The following is a 6,711-nucleotide window of genomic DNA, read 5'->3' as shown; positions in this document are numbered from 1 at the left end:
TTTAAATCTGTGAATAGTGTTGTGGGACTCATTTTTAATGAAAAAGTTGATAAAAAGTGGAGTTTGTGGGACCCGTGAATAGTGCACAAATGCACTGTTCACAGAAGACCGGGTCAACAGTTGCGGCTGGGGAGAATAAAAAAAAAAAAAAAAAAAAACGCAGAAAACTTGAAACGTAGACGCGCAACGCCCTATCCAAACTGCACCATAGTCTATACAAACTCTTATTCCATGTTTGTCTTTCAACATCTCCTTCTTGCTACTTGATAGGTTCTTAAAAATTTATTAATGCATTACCTTTAAAAGAGGATTGGTTCAATAAAGTATGGACTATCCATCGACACCAAACAAAGCTCAAGGAGGTAAGGCAACAGATGGATTGAAAGGAACCTGGTCAGCACAACTAAGCAATTCATGAGGCCCAGCTTCGTTTGGGTTAACACCTATACGATCAAGGTAATGTAGGTAATAATCGATGATGTTGTTCATGGACGTCTCATTATTACCTTTACCACAAACAAGATTTCCATAGAGCACATTCATGGTAGTACCAAAACCTGAAACTCTCTTGGCCAAATTGTCATTCTCGGTGGGTTTCCAGTTGCCAATAAAGACATCGTGTGCTGAAGGTTGATTTTCTTTTATTGGCGTCATCCACCTCCAAATTGCAACCAGGAAGGCCAAGGTAGCATTTTTTTCTATGTATTCTGGATGGTTCAACAAATCCACATTCAAATCTTTAGTGGCTTCTCCATAATTGTAGTTACTGATGGATATCATGAATAAAGAGAATCCATTGGATTGTGTCACGAAGCTGTCAATTGATCTACAGTTTCTTTAAGGGAAGGAAACAAAAGATACATACAAGTCTTACAGTTGTAAAGCAAAATGTTATGTCTTTAAGAAAAGGAAAATTCTTGTATTTAGTTTTACCAAAAATTAGGTTGCACATGTTTTTCTCAAGAATCGGTTACCTAGATTTTGTATGATGAATGCATAACTTAGGAACACATATTTGAATTATGCTAGAAAATGATCACGGTTTTTTTTTTTTTTTTTTTTTTTTAAAGGCAAACATAAAAATTCTAAAGAAGTTTCAACTTAAATAAAATTGAACGATATAAATGATAAAATCATTTGATGCAAAGATATAAAGAATGTATAATTATTGCTATTTATTGATAAGATAGATACCAATAGATAGGTAGAGCACTCGACCATAATATGCAACTCCAGGTGCACATGGATAAATGTCTTTGTAGTTCTCATCACAATAATGAAAGCTGGTATTCTTTTCCTTGTAATTGCATAAACCGCAAGTTACAGGTCTAGAAACGTACCCTTCATCGTCACCTAAAAAATATCATCCACACTTTGCTTGGAGATTTAATGAACCAAATATTATTAATCATTGTTCATATACTACTTTATTTACAGATAGCTAATTCATCAATACATAGTTCCCTAAGTGAATTTAGTTCCCAATTTAATTTGTTATTTTAGTTCTATTTGTTTCAACGTTAATATTTTCTAAAAAATGAGTTATTTTTTAAATTTTATATTTTATAGCCAAAAATATCATTTTGGTCTCTACATTTTAGAGTCATAGTCAATATGATTCCTACGTTTTGATAACAATCAAATTAGTCGATACCGTTAATTCACTAACAGTGTGCATTGCTAGCACACATATGGCAAACAAAATAATATAAAATTAAATAATTAATATTTAAAAGCCACGTAAGCATTTCATTTAAAAAGAAAAAAGCCATTTTAAAAACAAAAAAATAACTGGAAAAATTAATTGAAATAGATAAATAAGTTAAATGAATTAAAAAATAGTCCTTAATTTTTTAAATTTTCTTTTGTATTCTTGCAATTTCTTAGCTACCAAACACAATTCTAGCAGCACACCAATATGAAAATCCCAACCAAAATAAAACTCCTTACAAAACCAAACACACAAAAAGAACTGATCAAGCCCCAATCAAGAACAAGTGCGCACTAATCAAACACAAACATCACATATTCACAACCCATACAATAAATTCCTCTATTCACACATAACTTGTCATCCACATACACATCATAAGAACCCTGACAACCAACATTTCACAAATCTTGTGCCATGCGGCGTAGATGTCCCCTCTAGACACCCGTTTGAGAAGAGAGAGAAAGAGTAGAACCTTTAGGGTTTAGGTTAAGTAGATAGAGAGTTGAGGCTAGAGTGAGAAAGGGAAAAGGAATGAAATCAATAGAGGAGATGGTTGTGGTGTGAGCTTGCGAGAGGGTTTGGCTTGTGAGTGAGAGAGAGAGAGCTTCATAGTGAGAAACAAAGGGATGTCATTGCCAATGCTAGCAGTGGCATGCAATGGTGAACTAGAAGGGATGATATTTTTGGAGGATCAAGATTATGGCCATGGAGGTTGGGGTTCGGTCAAACATAAAGAAAAGATTTCTAGTAGGAAGGGGGAACTAGTTATGTAGTGTTTGATTATGTGAGGGATTTTATTTGGTTTAGATTTTCTATTGGTGTGTTACCGGGTATTTTTTTTGATTGCTAAGAAAGTGTAAGCATAGAAAAGAATTTTTTTTTTTAAAAAAATGAGGATTAAAAAAAAAAATTCATAATTTTTTCAATTAAAATTTCAAGATTATTATTATTTTTTTTGGGTTCTAACATGACTTTTAAATGTTAAGTACTTAATTTTATATTATTTTGTTTGTCATGTGTGTGCCAATGGGATGCACACCATCAGCCATGTAGGCATTTTCTTTTAGTGAATTAACAGTAGGTACCAAATTGACTTTAAGTTGAAAATAATAGAGACTAAATTAACAGTTACCAAAATGTGGGGACTATATTGACCGTGATCTCAAAATGTAGGTAAAATGGTAGTATTTTCTATTTTTTTATACAATTATTTTATTTTCCTATGTTTAGTAGCAACCTTAAAAGAGTTTTAAAATGATCTTCTACCTTTCTTTATTTTTAGTTTGCCGTGAGATATGATTGTTTGCCAAAAGAAATTTACTGGAGAAATTAAAAAAAAAAAAATAAAGCATATTTTTTCTGTTGACTAAATATAATTTTCTTTTGACTCATTTTTTCTGATGCTACCAAATACCAAAAATGCGGAAACTATCTACACACAATGTTTTCCTTAGAAACAAATAGATTAGATAAAATAATTTACATTCCGTTAGTTTTAATGGAAAATTTTATATGAAAATAATTTTTCGTATTTTCCTGTATTTGGGAGTATTAAAAAAAGTGGGTTAAAAGAAAATTATCTCTTAACTTTTCTTGTTTAGTTTGATGTGAGATATAATTATTTCCATTAACATTTTCCACAAAACAATTTTATCTCAAATGAAACTAAATAAGAAAAACAACTCTATCTCACTTAAGTTAAATATGGGCAGCCAAGAGACAGTTTTTCAACTCAATTTAAGATTATTACTAAACATGTAATGTTTAATTTGGCCCCTCTACTATAAATTGTACCAATTATATATAGCCCCTCAAATTTTAACATTAATTGTCAATTTCATCGTTTGGTCCCTTGTCCTTTTAAATATTAACAAAATTATTAGTTGAAATTGATTTTATTTTACATATTTACAGACTCAAACATTGTTAAGTATAAAATAATAAAATAGTGATTTTTTAATTATTTTAATAGGACCAGTTATTTTAACCATTGACTTCGCGTGAGAAGGGTGAAAGTATGTGAGAAGTAGGAACTATCAAGAAATAAATAAAAATTTAAAGTGTGAGTTTGACCAATCATAGGTTCTAGTTAGCTCAACTCACCAAAAATTAATTGATGTTTTAGTCTGATGATAAAGAGCTATTATTATAAACGGACGTTATACGTTGAAACTCTTTTAAATTATTATTATTATTTTTTTAATAAAAAAATTAGCTTTTTTACCTTTTTATTTTTTAATAGAAGCTTTAGTTAGGTTAGGACGAAATCTATAGGTGCTTTTTTCTCCCCCTCAAAATATGGGGTGTTGTAGAGATGTTCTCCAAACTTGTTATGGTCTGTACCTTAACATATCTTATAACGTATTATATCTTCGCTTAGTATCAAAGCGGTTTCCAAAAAAAAAAAATAACGATCGGGTCCGATAATAAATATATCTTTTTTTTTTTTGAGAAAAAGGCAAGCAAAATAATATATATATATATATATATATAAATATATATTTATATATATAAAAGGTAAAAGACTTTCTTTTAAAGAATGGGGGGTAGTCTTTTCTTGCTTGGCGACTCCGTTGTTTTTAGATAACTAAGTATTTTATTGAGGAAAAAAACTCTTAAAAATAATTAGGAAAAGGAGGTTAAAAAAAAATATATATATATATATATATATATAAAATATAAAAAACAAATTCTAAGATTCGATCCAAACCAAACAATCTCCTAGGCCTACAATATAATTTACTATAAATATTCACTCACACTTATTTTTTACATCTCTATACACGATATCCACAATAATATATGCTTATACACATATTTTAAATTATTAAATTGTAATTCCAAATTATATAAAATGTAGAAAATAGATATGCATATGAAAGATGTAAAAGATAGTTATAGATTTACATAATATATATATATATATATATATTTTTAAAGATAGAATTTCTACTCTAGTCTAATCTAAATGTATATATGTGTGAAGTTCCCTCCTAAAAATTTAAATATCGGCTCTTGCCTCCTACACCCTATAAACATTTATACTTATAGAATAACCACTGCACTAAGGTGGTGGTGATTTACATTGTATTATTAATATAAGATTTATATTATAGATTAAATAAATGTGCAGTGCAAATTTTATAATGTTATAAGATGTAAAATAATAATTTTATGGATATAAAGTAAGTCTTGAAAGTTGTTTCTCATTTTCTCAAAAAAAAAAAAAAAAAAAAAAAAAAGAAAGAAAAAAGAAAAGAAAAGAAAGAAAGTTGTTTCTCAAAAGAACAAAAGTCTTGAAATTAAGTTGAAACACAGTAAACAATTTGATCTCGTCTATATACGACATCAAAGCCAGACGGAATGTATACATATATATTCAACCACACCAACAACAGAAAAACTCAAATTAGAGAGAAACTCTGAACTCACAGGTTACTTTGCTGCCGATATGTGCAAGTAAGGCTGCGACTTCCATTTTTCCAAGGGAAACCTTCCCCCCGTCCTTGTAGGTAGTACCAAAGCCATAAGGCTGGTACTGATCTGCGGCAGTGATAAAAGACGTGTAGTTCCAGAACTCTTTTGACCAAGACGACGGCTCAGAAGTTTTGCCAGCACCGTCATACGGATTCATGCGTCTAAAGTCGGTATTCTGGACGTTCTGACCAACACTCCCGTTGCAGCATATTCCTTCGCCTTCCTCCATCAACATACAGCATAGACCTCTACGTGTGTTGCAGAGAGTACAGGGCTTCGGAACATAACGACGACGGTAATAAGAGTTGTCACAATTCACTAGCACTAATATAAATGCCAATATTGTAAATGGTACAATCCATTTATACTCCATTTTTTGCATCTAACAATTGACAAGGTTATTGGAGACTGGAGAGAGTTGTGTGTAATGTGTTCCTTCACTTGGAGTAAAAGGAGTGGATGTTAATGTGATTACGAAGAATCAGGAATATTTATAGATATATCTTTACTTCAAAATGAATAAAATAATTTGTTTCATTTTGGTTGAAAAGGACGTAACGTAATTTACGTAAATACTTAAACTCTATACTTTAATTACGATTTGGACAGTATTTATCTTTCTCCACTTGTGCCATGTTCCACGCAAGTTCTTTCCCTCTCATGCAAGCTCTGGGGGTGCATTCTTCTTCTGCCATACTTGTGGAGTCTTTGTGTAAATGTCTAGTCTTTGTTCAAAGTCTTACTACTACTTTTCCTCTGTTATCTTTCGTCCTAATATATATAGGTATAGCCAGTTTGTTCGTGTGTCGGTTATTATTTCGAATCTATTTTTGTCTAATCTTCTCGTTTACTGTTTTTTTCTGCACAATCTTTGTTGACTGTCTTGTTATTACTTTTGTCCTATTCTTCGTTCTCTAGCCAGTTTGTTTGTCTCTCAATTTTTTATTATTTCGAGTATGTTTTTGTCTACTCTTCACGTGTATTATTATTTTTAATAAATTTAATCATATTCATATACAGATAAAGGGATAAGATATTTTTTCCCCAATGGGCACTCAAACGTTCCTTTCCCTCTCGTCTCTCAACTCAAACCCTCCCCGCTGAGTCTAGAGTCGTCCCCTTCCAACCACAAACCACGTTTTCTAGGATGTAGCGTTTATTACACGCATACAAAGTACAAACACCTCTACGCGTAGCGAAAAAGCAATTAAATGACCAAGTTAGAAATTTTGACTTGAATCATTATTTTAATTACTTGTTTTTTCGTTTGTGTGCATTAATGTGTATTAGTGCATGTAACAAATTATTAGGTAAAAATGCAATTTACACCGCTAACTTTGCTTAAAAATCATTTTAGTCATTTAAAAAGTTGGAATTTGGTCATTTTAATTCAACAAGTTTACTCCAAAGTCATTTTAGTTTTTGAAGTTTGAAAATGATCATTTTAGCCCAATAAATATACCCAAAAATTGTTCTACTCCTTTAAATTTGTATTTTTGAGTTATTTTTAGGCAAAGTTA

The 6,711-nt window shown here is 30.8% G+C and overlaps 1 pseudogene; it reads right to left on the bottom strand.

Moving 5' to 3' along the window:
• Nucleotides 1-213: 213 nt before the first annotated feature.
• Nucleotides 214-5,628, bottom strand: LOC115982294 (annotated as a pseudogene).
• Between the last annotated feature and the right edge of the window lie 1,083 nt (nt 5,629-6,711).

This window comes from Quercus lobata, chromosome 3 (genome assembly GCF_001633185.2).
Source record: "Quercus lobata isolate SW786 chromosome 3, ValleyOak3.0 Primary Assembly, whole genome shotgun sequence".
Lineage (NCBI taxonomy): Eukaryota > Viridiplantae > Streptophyta > Magnoliopsida > Fagales > Fagaceae > Quercus > Quercus lobata.
This window is presented reverse-complemented; position numbering and strand designations above follow the sequence as displayed.